At 44.9% G+C, this 16,099-nt stretch overlaps 1 long non-coding RNA gene across 1 annotated transcript; it reads right to left on the bottom strand.

Moving 5' to 3' along the window:
- Positions 1-5,175: 5,175 nt before the first annotated feature.
- On the bottom strand, positions 5,176-12,055 carry LOC128346732 (uncharacterized). Its single transcript, XR_008317161.1, has 4 exons — positions 11,423-12,055; positions 10,460-10,572; positions 9,007-9,144; positions 5,176-6,129 (listed from the first exon to the last, which is right to left on the bottom strand). It is a non-coding gene; the product is annotated as an uncharacterized LOC128346732 (long non-coding RNA).
- Positions 12,056-16,099: the final 4,044 nt, after the last annotated feature.

Genomic DNA, 16,099 nt, shown 5'->3' with positions numbered 1-16,099 from the left:
ACACCTCTTTCCCCTGACAACTTTTCCAATGAAATTTGCAGCCTCTCAATTTCTTTTCATTTTTAAAAATCCTGTCACAATGTTGTAAATCTGTTAGCTTGGCTAATCCAACAGGATTTACAACCTTTAGCTCTCCCCCTGTGAGTTAAACAGATTGTAGCAGTGAAGCTGCACAAAGGAAAACAAAGAAAAAATAGTAGTAAACAAATAAAGTCCCCTGAACTAAACTAGGAACCCCCCTCTACGATATAATAACTGATTACGAGTATTACTACGAGTAATAACTGAAAAGAAAACAACAGAGCAAGGAATGAATAGAAAAAGGGACAACAGAGCAAGGAATTAACGGAACAAGGGACAACAAAGCAGGAAAGAACAGAACAAGGGCAAACTATAACTTGAAAGGTTGTGGAATTCTTAATAGGAACACAGTCTGCGATAAGCGAAAGTTGCTGACAGCAATCTGTGCTACTAACAGACTGATTAATATAGGGCTCAAGATAACCAGCAGCCAATCAGGCTTTCCTGAGTCAGCACTTCTACTTCCTCTCCTGTGATATCCTGCGCCTGTGTGTCTCCCACTGAGCCTTCCTCTTGAGACGTCTTCTCAAGACAGGCGAAACCCCCGCCTCCTCCTGATCAGCCTCCTCAGCCCTCATGTCTGGCAGCTGCTCTGATTCCTCAGCTCCAGAGTCTGTGCTCCCTGCCAAATCCTGTTGCTGTGCCTCTGAGCCTGCACTCCCAACCGGGTCCTCCCGTTCCACCTCTGACTCTTCTGAGTCAGAGGTCTGAGTCATGACACACGATAAAGCGATTGTAACATCATGTTTTGCCTCCCTCACTATCACAGGGGAAATTAAGATCCCAAGTAACACAGAAGCTTGCTAAGACAAAGAATTAAAGGAGGAACCTGCTTTAAACATATAGAAAACTAGTCATGACCCATGTATGTCTCTAGCATTGATCGTCATTCCCAGATTGCATGTAAAACAGAGAACAAAACTATAGAATATGATAGTCCTTCTATTAGCAAAGGTGGAGATTAATTTTAGAAAGCACATGAGGTAAAGAGTTACTAGAAGCCAAATTGGATTACTGGTGGGAGGGCTGATTTTTTTTCACACTTAGTCCTATCTCTTCAGAAGGACTGTATGACATACTATGAACATCTTCTTCCTCCACCTCTAGAATACCTTCCTTGGGCACCTTAGTTTGGTAGTATTCAAAGTAGATCAAAATTGAATAACGGAGTTGGCCCATCATAATGTTACTCAGAGGGTCATAAGGATTATTGTTGTATCAGAAGGCACTAAGTTAACAGAGCAAATTTGAAAATTTAAGATGCGTTGAATGTATATCAATAGCTCCTTCAGAAGGTTAAAAACATATTCCATTGTTTCAGTCTGCAAAGTAGTTATCTGATAGCTTCTTCCTTGTCAGTGCAAGAATGAAATGTGAAATACAGCATATGATTACGAGCATGCTGCCTATTTCAGTTACAGATATGCATGCAGAGACTAAAGTCAGCTGGGGTCATTTCATTGATGTGGCATCAAGAGAAAGAGACAGATCTTTTCATTAAGATAGTCTTGTGTATCAAGACATTGATGTGAATGTTGCATTAGACTTTAATTGAGTTTTTTGCAATGAGTGGGAAAATCCAGCAAATATGGCTGATTAAAAGTAATGAAGATATATTGAGTTAGAGAAGGTTATCTCATTGCAGCCCATTTTAAACAAAACCTGGATTGCCTAATCAAACATTTGTTGGCTCTTGTTTTAAATGAGCTGATTGCTCATGAATTACTGCCCACCGCAATAGTTGTTGCCAGAGGTGTATCTAGGGAAAATAGTGGCTAGGGCAAGCACTGAAATTGCGCCCCCTGTCCAAACATCTGACACCCATCTGATTCTCTGTACATAGTGCCAAACTGAATATGTGTACAGTGACTAAAGGCTAAAGGCTGTGGGGGGTCTGCAAAGGTTTCCCCTCCCCTCTCTGGCCTCTAGGGCCTCGCAGGGACCATTTCAGCATGTGCGGTGGCCATTTTTTTTTTTTTTTTAAATTTAAATGGCCACTGAAAACAAAATGGTGACTGTGCATGCTCAAATGGCCTCTGCAAGGCCTGGCATGGCCTAGGGCCTCACAGAGGCCATTTAAGCATGCGCGGTGGCCATTTTGTTTTCAGCAGCTATTCTAATTTTTTTTTAAATTTTAGAAAAATGGCGCCCCCCTTCAAGTGGCGCCCGGGACACGTGCCCTGCCTGCCCTACCCCTAGATACGCCCCTGGTTGTTGCTGTGAATATTGTGCAGGTATAAAACAATAAAAATGCTCCAGATGCAACAAAATAGCTGCTGAAGACTGACCTTGGCCGTGAGTCAGAGAGTATATATTTCCTAAGCAAATGTCCACCTTTTGTAAATAATATGTGGCTCAATTACCTTGAATAAAGATAGCCCAAAAGGAGCACTTAATCCTACACATCAAGGTGCTGGTTTTAAGCTATAAAGCACATGTTAGACTGGGTTCCACTATAGCCAGACATGATGCTGTCTGTTCACATATACATGCTTTTGTGTGAACAACAGTACATGTGTTCACTTTAAAAGGGAACCTGGACCCTCTGAAATGTGGGGAACAGATAGGTGTACTTCCTGTATATGCTTTGAACATACATTCAGCGTCCAACACTTTATTTTATTATTTATACATGTGAATAATTGTATATGCGTTGTACAATTACTCACATGTTATAGTCATGTGTACAGATCTGTACATGCATACACTGTGCAGATTGCACAGGCACTGAACAAAATGTGTGAACAGGGCTCAGAATCTCTGTCTTCACCTGCACATTACAAGGCATGCAATATCAAGGCAAACACAATGGTACAATGGAAGAGATAAGATTATACTTCATTTGTGACATGATCTCTAGAGCTTAACTGCTACTTGAGTTAATTAATTAAAGAGAGACATTTAATTAGGGTTTCTTGGGATTATTTTCCTGCTAGGTAGATTATACTGAATATTACTAAGACTACGAGGTCATTTAATAAATGTTTAAATAAGACTAAAATGTGATATATTGTCACCTACACATTTTTATAAGGTTTTGAATTGTTTTATTTTTTTAGCTGCTTTATTGTATTTAAAATTTTCATTCCTGATCATTGATTTTAACTGTTTTATAATATTTGTGAACTGCCCTGAGCTATTCAGTAAACAAGCCGCCATGGTGAATGAGCAAATTAGTTTATTTGTTTGCTTTAAGAAAACATATGAATTAAAGGGCCACTGTAGATAGGTTCTGAAAAACGTACATCACTATCCACAGATCCTGAAGACTAATGCCACACATTAATCAGGACTTTAGAATTTTTCCCCAATAGCTTCTCACCCCTTCCCATGTACTTCATGGCAGCAAGCTAATTTGGTAACTTAATGTGGGATGCTGCTGTTGAGAAGAAGAAAAATGCTCCTGACGGTTTGCAAGCCCTTAGGCATGCCTAGATGAGATCTCTAGAAATGTCAGAATTAGGTAATTTTGCATTCTCTCCCTGCATTTAGGCTACATAACACTATTTTTCTTGCATCTGCAGAACTGAGTTAATTAAGAGAAAGGGAGAAAGGAATAGGTGCACAGGGGGGATTGCGATTGCACCTGCTTCTTGATTTCAGCCAAAAATCCTGATTACATAGAAACCAGGGAATTTGGAATAGAGAGTGCTTTGGCAATAAAATAATGCTTCATTCAGCTAAGTAATTTACAATTTAGTATATGACACTGAACTGACATTGACTGGCTGTGGGTATGCCCTGGTTCCACAGGAAGAGAGAACAACGTATTGCTCCCACGTAAATTAAGACATGAGGCAGATATTGGAATAAAAGGGCCACAACTGTATTGATCCAAACAGCCAATTAAAGCAGTAAGGGAATTGGCTGCCCACCCCAGAAATTATAAGATCTATTTCTAATCCAAGGCCCAGATATGAGCCCCCAGCCTAGTTTTTGATAGGCAATTACACCCTGGCTCAGAGCCATATCACATTTTTTATTGTTTTTACCTTCTTTTAGTCCAGAATATACTATCCAGAAACTACAACAAATATTTATATACTGTACCACTTATCAACAAAAGTTCTCAAAATGGTTTAGATGGATAGATAGACAATATGATGGTTCCCTATCCCCAAAGGGTTCATAATCATGCACGTCAATTGGGGGGGCAGTCCCCCCACCCAAATCCAATCAGTATTAGGAAGAGGGGCAGCTCTGTCCCTCTTCCCTTCCTTGGTAGTCAGCACTGAGTGGCGTGAGTTGTCAGTGTCATGGAACCTTTAGGGAATAGTAACCATAGTGTGATCAAATTCAGCATACATGCGGGGAAAGAATCACTATGGAAATCTAACACATACACTTTGAATTTCAGAAGAGGATACCAGTCCCTCAAAATCTCCCCCTCCTCCTGTTTGTTTGTTTGTTTTGTTTTGTTTGCAGAATAAAAGGTTTTTAAAAGAAAATCTTGCTACCTTCTCAGGTTGTTTCTCCTCTTCCCAGAGTAGGCTTGAAACTGAGGCAAAAAGGCCCAACAGGAATGTGACCCCCTCCCACCAGGTGTGACTCCCCTCGGCCCTAGCTGGCTCCTCCCACTGTTTCTCTCCAGGTAAGAGAGAAGGTAAAACTGAATGCTGCACAGCCTCCAAAACAAGCCCTGGCCAAAAACAAACACAGACACGCACACTCTGGGACTTTTCCCCTAAAGAGATGCCAGCCCTTCATAATCTCCCCTTTCCCCTGTTCATTTGTTTGAAGAAGAAAAGGTGCTCAGGTTGCTTCTCCTCTTCCCAGAGTTTGCTTCAGACTTCCTCCTCCTACCACCCACCCACCTGCATGCTGTCATTTCCCAGCTGGCTTGTGTGATGGTAAATGCCTGAATGGGCTCTTTCCCCCTTGAACAAGCAAGAGAAGAAAGAACCCATTCAGCTGCTTACCATCGTGCAAGCTGGCTGGGAAATGGTGGGTGTGCATGTGCCCTGATTCTGACTACACAGCACATCAACATCAGAAGGAGGAGGAGATCGTTCCTAAGTAGCTCCTTTTGCACCGCCAGGCCCCAATGAAGACAGGACATGCTTAGTTAGAGTAAATTAGTATCACTTTATTAATGTAAAGCAGATAACAAACTTGCAATGAGGTTCCTAACTAATCAGAGTGCAGGTACTCCTGTGTGGTGGCCACCTCCTAATGAGGGCCATCCCACACCAGGTCAAAGGGTCAGGTACTGATTTGGTCAGGTGCCATGTCCTGACCTCCTCTCACCATGAGGCTTCACCCCACTGAGGGAGGAGTGGTCTGACCCACCCGAAACCCAAGCCGCCAAAGCTCTAAGCTGGTGAGTCCCCGCAACACATGGGGACCAAACCCAGAAGGGCTGTTCCTTGACCCCACCTCCACCCCAAATGGCCCTCCAGCCGAATACAGTTACTGAATCTGCCTACCCCACACCTGCATTCTCCTGCCACAAAAGTGGGGCAAACCTCTGATAGCACTACTTGCAGACTTTGTTGCAAGGGCCTGGAGGAGCAGCTCATTTCCCCGATTGGTCAAATGTCCTCCTCCCCCATGTACAGCGCTACATCCTGGACCCGAATATCAGGATGCTGGATCACACTGCCACCCAAGGTGGAGACCGCCTTCCCAATTTCCCTATTTACTTTCTTGCATGCACTATTGAAGCACAACGGGCCCCGTGGCCCCTCCAGCTCAGTCTCAGCAGCAGGTTGGACCAAACCCGCCAGATATCCGGCCATCAGGTGGCCAGGCCTTGTAAATCTTTGATTGCCTGCAGGATCAGGGCCTTGCCCTGAAGCAAACTGGTGTCATTGCCTACCTGGTGAATGACCAGGACATGCAGTGTCCCCCATGTGGCAGCATACTCACCGAATAGCAGCAGGAAAAGGTTTCACAGCATCCCTCGGCACCCCAGCCAATCCATCTCCGCTGCTCCAATGAGGCCCAGCTAGGTACCCACGCTTGTCTGCCGCGCTCTTTGAGTGGCCCAAAATACATAGCTGTGCCCATAGATTATTATTCGCACAGAGAGAGGGAGCCGCAGACGGTCTGCAAAACAAAACAGGTTAGCACCCCTGCCCACTTATTGCTGAAATGGGCATATGTAGTGGCGGCAGACGGATGAATGCCACTTTCCCAGCTCCTGGATATGACCCTCAGGCAGCCTCACTGCTGCTGCCGAGGAGGCCGCCCCAATACAGAAGGAGTGGGTGCCATACTCCATCTGGTCAAGGCCCACCCTCCGCAAGGCCTCCTTCACCAGGGCCCCAGAATGCTGGGAGACTGAATGAAATGGCAGCTGCTGGGCAAGACTTTCCCCCATCCTCCCTCCTGATTGGCTGGCACTGGCCACATGGAGGGGGCCTAAGATGGCGGCCAAGCTGCCAGCTTCGGCAGCTGGAGGCACAACCCCACCCCCCACCCCCGCTTCACCATGCGGGTGCAGCAGCAGGGAGCGGCAGTCCCCAGAGTAGCCCATGTTCTTACAGCAAGTCTACCCAATTAGTTATGCCTGCTTCTAGTCTTTTCCTCATTCCCCCAATCTGCAGACCTCACTTGTTTAGCAATAGCAATAGCAATAGCACTTACATTTATATACCGCTCTATAGCTGGAAGCTCTCTAAGCAGTTTACAATGATTTAGCATATTGCCCCCCAACATTCTGGGTACTCATTTTACCGACCTCGGAAGGATGGAAGGCTGAGTCAACCTTGAGCCCCTGGTCAGGATCGAACTTGTAACCTTCTGGTTACAGGGCGGCAGTTTTACCACTGCACCACCAGGGGCTCATTGGTAATATGTTTGGTACTTGTTTGGTACTTGTTTGGTAATACTTTAATGCACAAAGTGTTTTTTCTTATTATGCAATCATAATAAGATAATTACAATAAATTATAATTGTAATTCTATTTATATTTATATTTTTCTATATTTTAGTGTGGTTTTGTTACTAGTGGCTGACAAGATGCCTAACTTGTCCTTTTAATCTCAGTGGGACTACTCTGAGTAATTTTTATCATCATGTTTGCTGGTCGTCGTCCCCCACCAACCCGGTCCCTTTAGATATAATCTTGTTTTTGGAAAAAGAAAAATTGTTTAATAAAGTTCATGTTAAAAAATGGCTGGGAGGGGACCTCTGTTGCCAGATTTGGCTACTTGAAGCACTTCACTCCCCTGTTTGAAGGCAAGCAGGAAGACCATTTTGCTTGTTTGTGAGGCAGCTGTCTGTGTGTGAGATAGCAGCCTGTCATAAAATTAAAATGTACACATGCCACATTAGCTCAACAGAGAGGAGCAGCAGAGCAATGCAAAGCCTCTGGGATATAGAGTATCCTCAGTACCTTGTGCAGCCAACTCAGTAATGTGCTTATAATAACCCCTAGAGAAGCGAGAACAAGAGAGGGTGAAAGCAAGAGCCAGTGGAAATGAAACCAACAAAATGAACTTCGATTTCCTCTTTCAGGAGGGAGAAGGGGAGATTTAGAACTTGATCCTTTTCTCATTAAGCTGGACCACAACCCAGGAGACTTCACTAGAAACAGGTTGATGGGTTCAAGTTCAAGCCGGCGGGTGGGGTGGAAACGAGCCCGTCGTGTAAAGTGTTGATATCAACTCTTCCACCAATAATTAAACCACTCACTATAAATCCTTCTCAACCCACCATTATTTTGGCATCAAACTGACAGCTTGACTGAAAGTAAGGTACAGGCAAATCAATGTTCTCAGGATTTAAAGTGAGCCGAAGTACACAAGGATATCACACACTTGCTATTTTCAGGCTGTATAATCTGGATTCTGGAAGGTTGTTGTTGTTTTAAAACAGAAGAATGTTCAGGGTGGATTCACCCATTCATTTAGAAACTGTTTTTCTCCCAGCTAGCACTTAGTTACTAGTTTTCTCTCTAATGTTCCCCACTACACATGGAGAAACTTCAGGCCAGTAAAAGCAGCACATACACGCTTGCCCCATGGAAGTTTTTCACATGGGGCTTTTAAAGCCCTTTAACTCACATCTCCTCCAGAATGGAGGGGGTGCATCCACATATCAGCCAGATTTACCCCAAAGTCTCTGCAAGCTATCAGGGAGCAGTTCACACACAATTTGAGTTTTTCACTGCAAGTCAGAGTGTAGCCCAATTTATATCCAGGGTTAAAAAAAAAAAATCCACTATATGCGTCGGTTTCTTTGGACAACTTTGAAGTCACAGCAAAGCCTCCCAGTAACCCCGTGCTAAAGCCTGCTGTGTGTAAAAGTCCATGGCAAGGCATTTGCCTCCCTAACTGAATCCTCATAGAAGCAATTCCTTGCTCAGCAGCATGTCAGATGTAGCTCCTGTCAAGGGGAAGGGAGGTAAAAACAGGCTTCTGCAGGGGCATAGCAGAAAACCATGATTCCTACTGGCAAGCTTTTATAGGGGGTCAGGGAGTACCACATGACCCACTCTGGACTATCGTTGCACAGATATTGATTAGAGCTGGCTGGTGGTGAGCAGACTGATTTTCTGCTTGAAATGCCTCAGGTTCCATGTCCAGGACCTTAGCATGCAGTGGGCTCTGACAATGTACACACGTAACAGTTGCTGGGGATGCAGCTCCTGATGGCGCAGTGACTCTTAGCACCAGCAGCGCTATTGACTGCTAGGGGCCTTAGGGGTAAAGTCAGCCAATATGGGCATTCTCCCTCTGACCATGCTTTCTCTACACTGATTCCCCTTTGTTAGACTGATAGTCTCAGGTTTCATTCTCTAGCCTGAGAGAGAGATTTCTGTCTTCTCCCCTCTCCCCCGCCCCCAATTCCTGTATATAGCTAGCAACAAGGCATGTAGGCCTTATCTATCTCCTGGACAGATTTCCTAAATAAACTACTTTATTTAGAACTTTAACGCCATGTCTCCAGACAATATTAATTAGCAGTGCTCCCCTTACCTGTGCTCTTCCAATGTAGCAGTTACAACACAGCAATAGTCATTCAGTCCTAAGAATAGTTTGTTATATTCCTGAGTGTAGGTAGGCAGCCTTTTATAGGTTGGAGCAAATTCCACATACTGTGGGTGACCTGAAAAGCTGGGACAGGGGGAAATTTTAAAAAATCTATTAGTTAAAAGATTAATTAAGACTCAAAGATTAATTAAGACTGCACTTGGCTACAGATCTTTCATGACAGCTGTAATGGTTCTGTAAAAAAGTAGCTAAATGCATATGACGATAACTCTGTTTTACAAAAACATTTACAGAGTACTCTCCCAGATATAATGGGAGTGAATGCTGATTCTTTTCAATTTTTATCATTTATTTCTTATGCCGGCATATTGGTGGCAAAAGTTAAACTCCAGGCATCCTGAACACCAGAGAATATTATCATCTCCCAAATGCACTACATGGAACATGTATGGCGCCTCCTTGAAAGCTGACAGGTTTTGACATTCTTTTTGACGTGCTCCTCTGTTTCTGCATAGCACTGTTCACTATCTGGAAAGGAGAAGGCAGGAAACAGAAATGCTGCTTGACAGTTATTATTATTGAGGTGGCAAAATCAACACCAGGGAATTAAAGCTTTCAGAGGGATAAAAGCTGGACAAAGTGTGATGAAGGGATGGTTTGTATTCTAGGAGCCTATTTGAGCTTGATAATCTGAATACAGACACAGCCCTAAATGCTCCTTTCATATCACAGTTTAAGCTAAAGTGCATCAACAATTATTTTAATTATCCTTAATGTGAGAAGAACTGTTCTACAAATACAAATTTCTGCAGAATGTGCATAGCAGACAATAAAGATCAGAAATGAAGAGCAAAGACAATGGGAGAACAAAACAGACAAAACTACCAAGGTAGCATGACAAAGAAGAAGAAATCACCAGATGTAAGAGCATGCCCAATCTCTCTTTAATGGTCAGAGCTGAGTCAAGATTTTAAGGCATTGGTGCCAAGCTGTGAGTTCTGCCAGCACCATAAGTCCTCCCAGAAGAAATAACCACTACTAGTCACTCCATTGCCAGATAGATCCTGGAACAGGATTGCAGTAGATATCTGTGAAGTGCAAGGAGCGAGGAATCTAAATGGTATAGATGATTTCTCCAGATGCCTAGAAATTTTGTTCATCTGACCTTACAAGATCCACTACCATTAGTTGTTTAAATAACATAATGGCAAGGTGGGCATGTCCTGATGAATTTATAACAGATAATGTTCTGCAACTGATGGGGAAAGAGTGATGTGACAAAATATGTTTGTCATGTCACAACCAGTCCCTTCTATTCACAAACCAACTGAGAAGCAAAAAGAGCATTCTGAACTGCAAAGTGGATTTTGGCTCAGAACAATCTATTTTTTGGCCTTATTATACAGTTATATAGAGTAAGTTATACAGAGCAACTTACATTAATGCTACCAAGTTTAGCCTGGCACTGCTTATCTTGGGTCAACAGCTACACATACCAGTTCACACCCAGGAAACGACTTCGTTCTCTTCATGGCCTGACCTAGCATCATCCTTGTGGCAAGTGAGAAGGTAAAAGCAGCTTATAAGTTCTATTTTGATATCGCAGGGTACATTTTAAACCAGACTTTTATCCTAGTTCTCGGGTGAGAATTAAACTGGCCAGTCAGAAGGCTGGTTGCAACCAGCAAGAACTCCAGATGCCATGGTCTTATATTGTTAAAATCAGCATTGGTACAATCAGGAAAAAAACAGGAGATGTCTACAGTGATTATCAGAATCACACCAAAGGTTTGATGTAATTTTAAAGTGTAAATTTCTAGAGTGAACCAGAGATATTATCAGATGAAGTCCCCAAGACTTAACTGATAGTCTCAAAGGATGCCCAAAACTAACTGCCATCTACTGGGACTTATTCCTCATATTCAGTTGGGGAATGCACAATCCCTAGTGGCAGAGTGATCCAGAAGCCTGCATGCTACAGAGAGTGGTTGGCATTCCATTATGGAGCACATCAGTGTTAGGGAGAGACCAGGTTGCTGCACAACATGAAAGGCAGTTCCAGTGGTGTTGTGGACACTGGAAGTTCACAATGACCTAAAATGTGGGCACTTGTGTCAACTACTTCTCGGTTGCTGAGGCCAGGGACATCTCATGGGTTATCCTCTCTCAAGAGCTCCAGGCAGGACAGAAAGTAAATAGTTTAAAAACTAAGCCACGCCCACTACAACCTGAGGGGGATAACCCCACCCCAGTTCTTTCTGTCCTCAGCAAGCTCCAAGGCAGCGTTTTTCTAGCTCTCTCTATTTTCTGCTGATATTACTTCTTTAATTGACTTCCTAACTACAGTATTCCGTTCTCCAAATCCTTTTTTCTGTCTCTGATCCTTATTGCTTGCTATTACCTGAAAAGAGAGAAAACCACCCTTCTTTCGTCTGTTTCTCTCCCCCTCCCACTTCTCTTCCCCGCATCTCCTCTTTCCTCTCCGTTGCTTGGAGCCAGGCAGAGAGGTACAGAGCAATTTCTCCAACAAGGGGAAGAGATTGAGTGTTTTCGGCCTGGGAGGCTTCATGGCCTTTTGTAGGCCCCATTGGCGCAGGCGGCTGCAAGCTCTGCATAGCAAGGCCGCTTTTCCGACCTTCCAAAAACCGGCTGGAAAATTCGCCAGCAGTGAGTTGACAGTCTGTGATCGGCCGTCTCTCATCTGTGGGCCACAGAAGGGCTTGATTTTCCCACGTCGGTGACGGCTGCTCTCGAGCCGCCCGTCCCGATTGTTGAAGGGGCCGCATCGAGTCTCCCGCCTTCGGGCTGTGAGACTCGCACTACTGCGGCCCGGCACGCCACACTGCTGCAGGCAGCTTTAAGTGGCTGTGAAGAGCGCTTTCGGAGGCTCCCTATTGCCAACGCCCCACCAACCTCTGAAGAGATTAGGCGGATTGGCGAGCTGGCTAGCAACCTGACCGGCAGGGCAGCGAGGTCATCACAGCCGTCTTCTGTTCCTAAGATGGCGACGGTTGCGAAGAATCCCTCCATTTTACCTAAAGGAGCCGGTAATGTAAAAGGGAGACAGTCTCTAAAAGGGCGGGAAAAGCCTAAGACTGTGATTATGGTGTTTGGCCAGCAGGGGGAGTCTGCTGCAGAGATTGGGCCTAAAGAATCCAGTTCTAACTCTGCTGTTTTACCTAAGTCTGTGCTGCCACCTGAGTAGCAAGCATGGTTTCGCAATGCAATCATTGGCACCATCTACCAGGTTAGGCCCCCTAAGAGGAGTAAGAGATCCACAAAGGGGAGAAGGCATAGATCACCCAGTGTCAGCTCCTCATCTAGCAAGTCTGTCAGTCCTTCTCCCAAGAAGGCCAAAAGCAAGCTTAAGCGTAGTGAGCTGGGCAAGTTGGCTGGCAAGGTGGCACGGAACCATTCCTCTGATGCTTCTGATCAGACTCTGGGGGCCCTAGGGGTTTACTTGCACCTTTAAAAAAAAGTCATTGCAAACTCAGAGAGGCCTAATCTGCCTTCTGACTCTGAAGACCCAATTAATGCAGGGGGAGGTTTTGATCCGGACCCAGAGACTCCGTTAGACAATTGACCTCTTCATGACTCCGAAGAATGCGCAATTACCAGCCTTTATGACTAGATGTCCATGCAGGGAGGCGATGGCAGTGGATGCCCTATCCAGTCCATGGCCAGACGCTCTCCTTTATACGTATCCTCCGACACCTCTGTTGGCCAGAGTCCTGCAATGGATGTGTCTTCGAGCAAGAGTACTCTTAGTGGTACCATTCTGGCCCAGGAGACCCTGGTTTCCAGAGCTCCTCCACCTGGTGGTGGAGCCACCTTGGGAGTTGCCTCAGACCCTGGACCTGCTCCATCAGGGTCCAGTTTTACACCCGGATCCATGTTGGTTTTGGCTCACCGTTTGGGAACTGAGCGGTGAGTCCTCAGCCAACATGGCTACTCAGAGGGAGTTCTCAGCACTATGCTGGCGTCGCGAAGTCCATCGACAGAGAGAATTTATCAATATACATGGCGAGCACTCCTTCACTGGATGTCATGCAACTCCGTTCCGAAGGGCACGGCTAAGTTAAGTCATCTCCTGCTCTTCTTACAAGAAGGGTTCAAGAAGGGACTATGTCCAAATACCCTGAAACGGCAGGCGTTGCCGTTGGTGGAGTTGCTTTCAGCAGAAAAGGGCAAAATATCTCAGTCACATCCTCACCAGCGTAGGTTCTTATGAGGTGCCTCGCTGATGTCACCTCCAACAGTGCATAGGTTACCCTCTTGGGAACTACATACTGTCCTCAAGGCATTGCACGCTCAGTCTTTTGAACCTTTGGCAGCTATTCTGATCAGGGTCTTATCATTTAAATTGGCCTTTTTTGGTGGCCATCACTTCTGCAAGGCTCATCTCTGCGCTGCAGGCACTGTCTGTAAAAGACGTCATATTGTATATTTCAGAAAGAGGCCGTCAGGCTCATTCTGGACCCCTTCATGAGGCTAAAGGTGGTGCCCCCCTTCCACCCATCACAAGATGGGTTCCTACCTTCATTCTGCCCTAAACCCGTCCATCCTATGGAGCGGAAATGGCACAAGTTGGACGTTAAGCGATGTCTTAAGGTCTATATTAGACGCTCAGCCTCATTCAAATGCTCAGACGCTCTGTTTGCATTCCATGGAGGTCCCAGATTCCTCGACCACTAGTGCAACGTGGATTATAGCGTGTATATCGATGGCCTACGAGGTTCAGGCCACCAACGCATCTCTCTGCACATTCTACTAGAGCAGCAGCAGCGTCAGTGGCGTTTTCCACTAATGCACCAGTTGAAGAGATCTGCAAGGCGGCCACCTGGGTGTCGCCTTCCACTTTCACCAAACTTTACAAGATCAAGGATTTCGCGTCTGCCCAGGCAACCTTTGGCAGATGGGTCTTGCAACAAGTTCTTCCTTGTTCTTCCAAGTTCTTCCTTCCACTAATGCACCAGTTGAAGAGATCTGCAAGGCGGCCACCTGGGCGTCGCCTTCCACTTTCACCAAACTTTACAAGATCAAGGATTTCGTGTCTGCCCGGGCAACCTTTGGCAGATGGGTCTTGCAACAAGTTCTTCCTTGCTAGTAGACCAGAGTGCTCCCACCCGAGTTGGACAGCTGTGGTATGTCCCATGAGATGTCCCTGGCCTCAGCAACCGAGAATGGAGCATTGGTTTCACTTACCGTGAAGGCTTCTTCTGGTTGCTGGGGCCAGGGACATCTCGGCCCACCCAGTTGTGATTTTGCGCTCTGGTCTACTTCTGTTGAAATGGTGGAGACTGACATTTAGTTCTACAGTTGGTTGCTACACTCTATTATTCTGGAATGTTTAAACCTGTTTATTCTGACCTGCTGTTTTCTACTGTTTTGTATTGCCTTTGTCCTCTTATGTCTCGGCCTGAAAGAACTGGGGTGGGGTTATCCCCCTCAGGCTGTAGTGGGCGTGGCTTAGTTTTTTAACTATTTACTTTCTGTCCTGCCTGGAGCTCTTGAGAGAGGATAACCCATGAGATGTCCCTGGCCCCAGCAACCAGAAGAAGCCTTCACGGTAAGTGAAACCAATGCTCCGTTCTGTTGTTTCACCTGAAAAAAATCCAAGGGCAACTTACACACATAACAAAATCAGCACAGTTTAGCTCACCCAGTCCCCAGCATGATCTGGACTCCAGAGCCGTTGTTTGTAAAATGTAGAGCAGTTACTCAGTGTGGCTTTGACAATCACTCCTGAAATACGTAGAACTGCTTCATCCAGTCAGTTCTAAAATGTGAAGAGCCACATCCCCTCTGCATGCATGGTCATTCCAAAGACAACCTGCAAAATGTTAGTAAACATGAATAAAGCTGCTGTAATTCCTATGATCACAGCAAAGAGCAAAAACAGCTGCCATGATCAAAGCACCTGCTGTTGGCTCTACTGGTGTACAGTTTTGTTCACATGAATGTTCTAACATTTCTCTGTGTGAGTGAAGCTGGTCTTGGGATTCTCAGATCATAAGCAAGGTGTGTAACATCATCTTCAGAATGTGTTTCTAGAGTTCTGTATCATTTTATATATCATTATTATTACAATTTATATAATTTATAATTTATTTTATTTTTATTTTTATTTTATTTATTGTTCATTTCTATACTGCTTTTCATTAAAATAAAATTTAAAAACTATATAAAACAGTAACACAAAAAACACAAAGCAGCAGCAGCAAAAACTGCACTCTCATATCAAAGCCTGTGTGAAGAGCCACATTTTTACTTGTTTTCTAAAAACAGTGATGGAGGCTGAGGAGTGCATGCCAGCCGGGAAATCATTCCAAAGACTGGGGGCAATGAATGAGAAGGCCCTTTCTCATGTGATCGACTGCCGAGCCTCTCTCACTGTCCGAATGCAGAGCAGAGCCCTCTCCAATGATCTTGTCAAGCAGACAGAAACCCTTGGGAGCAGGCAGTTCTTCAGATATCCAGAAGCTTTCCTACACAGGGGCTTTAACCCAAATCTCCTCCAGGAGGCACGCTGTGTGTTCTCAGTACATCCAGATTCCTGCTGAGGTCAGTTTGATGTCTTTGGAAGCACCCCACACACAAATTGGGTTTTTCCTTCTGGATTCCACCTCATCCCGGTTTATATCCAAGTTCTAAAAATCCTGGTTTTTAGAGAGCTTTCCTGGAAAATCCACTGCAAGGCGCTGACATTAGTCTTTACATTTACATGATTTGAGCAAGTCATGCCTATGGAATGCAGAAACAAAGTTTCCTAGCTGCCTTGCTTTCAACCCTGAGGCGGAGTTGAAATCCCAGTTTTAAGGCTTTTGGCATGTTTTTGGAGCGGGGAGATCTGGGAGGAGGATTTGCAGTCTTTGGCAGAAAGGGGATGTGTGGTGTCCTGTCTTCTCTAGGAAGCCACTGGCCACAAGAAAAACCCAGAAGCAAGCTGTGTGTGAACTTATACAAAGGAAAACTCACAGTAGAGAGGGGAGGGGCTGCTTCCCTAATGCCACAAGTTTCATTCGAGGTGGCTTCCCTCATTGGATATTCCGAGAACTGGAAGCCCTGTGTGGGAAAG

Source organism: Hemicordylus capensis, chromosome 1 (genome assembly GCF_027244095.1).
Source record: "Hemicordylus capensis ecotype Gifberg chromosome 1, rHemCap1.1.pri, whole genome shotgun sequence".
Lineage (NCBI taxonomy): Eukaryota > Metazoa > Chordata > Lepidosauria > Squamata > Cordylidae > Hemicordylus > Hemicordylus capensis.
This window is presented reverse-complemented; position numbering and strand designations above follow the sequence as displayed.